The sequence below is a fragment of the Equus caballus genome, chromosome 19 (assembly GCF_041296265.1).
Source record: "Equus caballus isolate H_3958 breed thoroughbred chromosome 19, TB-T2T, whole genome shotgun sequence".
NCBI lineage: Eukaryota > Metazoa > Chordata > Mammalia > Perissodactyla > Equidae > Equus > Equus caballus.
This window is the reverse complement of record NC_091702.1, coordinates 59,723,673-59,725,999: the sequence shown is the minus strand read 5'-3', so window position 1 is coordinate 59,725,999 and position 2,327 is coordinate 59,723,673.

Sequence of the window (2,327 nt, the reverse complement as noted above, 5' to 3'; positions counted from 1 at the left end):
TAAAGCTGATTCTAAAATTTATATGGAAAGGCAAAGGAACAAGAATAGCTGAAACAATTTTGAGACAATAAAATAAAATTGGAGGTAATTTAAGAATTACTATAAGCTATAATGAGCAGTGTGCTACTGGTGAAGAGATAAAGATCAATGAAATAAAATAGTCAAGAGACAGACCCGTACAAATATGGCCAATTGATTTTTTACAAGAAAAACCCCTCATATCTTATACAAAACTTAACTCAAAATGAATCCTAGATCTAAATGAGAACCATGAAACTATAAAACCTTTGAAGAAAACATGTGAGAAAAACCTTTGAAGAAAACATGCGAGAAAATTTTCATGATATGAGGTTAAGCAAAGAGTTCCTGGACATGACAGTAAAAGTACAATTCAAGAAATTCAAAAGTTGATAAATTGGCCTTCATCAAACTTTAAAATCTCCATCTTTTAAAGATTTTTTTTTTTTATTTTTTCCTTTTTCTCCCCAAAGCCCCCCGGTACATAGTTGTGTATTCTTCGTTGTGGGTTCCTCCAGGTGTGGCATGTGGGACGCCGCCTCAGCGTGGTCTGACGAGCAGTGCCATGTCCGCGCCCAGGATTCGAACCGACGAAACACTGGGCTGCCTGCAGCGGAGCGCGCGAACTTAACCACTCGGCCACGGGGCCAGCCCCTAAAATCTCCATCTTGTGAAAGACTGGTAAGAAAATGAAAAGACCGGTCACAAACTGGGAGCAAATATTTTCAAGTTGCATATCTGACAAAGGATTTGTATCCAGAACATACAAAGAATATTGAAAGAACTCTCAAAAACTCATCAATAAGAAAACAAACCCAATTTAAAAGTGGACAAAATATTTGTACAGACATTTCACCAAAGAAAATACAGGGTTTTCAAATAAGCATATGAAAATAAGCTCATTATTATTAAAACCTCAATGAGATACCACTTCACACCCATCAGAAAGGCTAAAATTTAAAAAAAAAAGATAATATCAAGTGTTGATGAGGATGCAGAGCGCCTGGAACTCTCATACATTCCTGGAGTGCAAAATGGTACAGCCACTATGGAAAACAGCTTGGCAGTTTCTTATACATTTAAACACATCTTGCCATATGACCTAAAAGTCTCAAATCCTAGATATTTGCCCTACAGAAATTAAAACATGTTCACACAACATATGTTCACATAGGAACTCTATTGCCAAAACTGGAACCAACCCAAATGTCCTTCAATGGGTGAATGGATAACCAAGCTATGATACGCCTATGCAATGGAATACAATTCAGCAATAAAAAGCATAAACTATTGACATACGTGAAAACTTGGATGAATCCCAATTGCATCATGCTGCATGAAGAAGCCAGTCTCAAAAGGTTACATTGTATGATTCCATTTATGTGACATTATAGAAAAGGGAAAACTGTAGTGATGGAAAATAGATCAGTGGTTGTCATGGGTTAGGACTGGGGGGAGAACGTGACTTCAATGAACAGCATGAGGGATTTTTTGGGGTGATGGAACTGTTTTGCATCCCAATTGTGATGATGGTTACATGAATCTATACATAGGTTAAAACTTATAGAATTGTATGCACAAAAAATGAATTTTACTGTATGTTAACTTAAAAAACAAAAAACTAAATAATTTTTAATAATCTGAACTCTAAGGAGGAAAATAGTCACCATTTTCAGATCTCTATGTATCTGAAGTTTGCTAGCTAAAGAGTTTATATTCATTAACTTCTTAATTCTTACCATAACCCTGTTACTTAAGTATCTTTATTTCACAGATGAGGAAATTGAAAGATAGTGAGATTTATAACTTGTCCATGATCACGCACACAAATAATAAGTGGCTGAGTCAGCATTTAAACTCATGTCTCTTCATCTAGGCCCATAACAATCATCCTTGGACATTGAGACAGAAAACCAACTTTGGAAGTAGACAGATAATAAGATATTTGTTTCTGATCTTTAAGATGGGTACAAACTGATATTTATTACTGGCATCAAAACTGAAAGGAAAAGTATTTTAGAAGCCTGCCAACTCTTAAGATATTTAAGAACTGTAAAACTTTCCTTTAGCTACAATGCAAATAGCTAAGAAAGTCAAATAAGTTTTTTTAACAACAATTTCATGTGAAAAATATAAATGACAAGTAAACAAGCTGATATCAGGAGTTTCTGAAGCAATTTCCAAAATATACCACAGGGTCAGCATATTTTCAGCCCAATTTCTTAGACTGTCTACTTTGAAGTACAGAATGCAAATCAATAAGTATTTGACCACCTCCCACTGATGCGCATTATGATAATTGTGACACT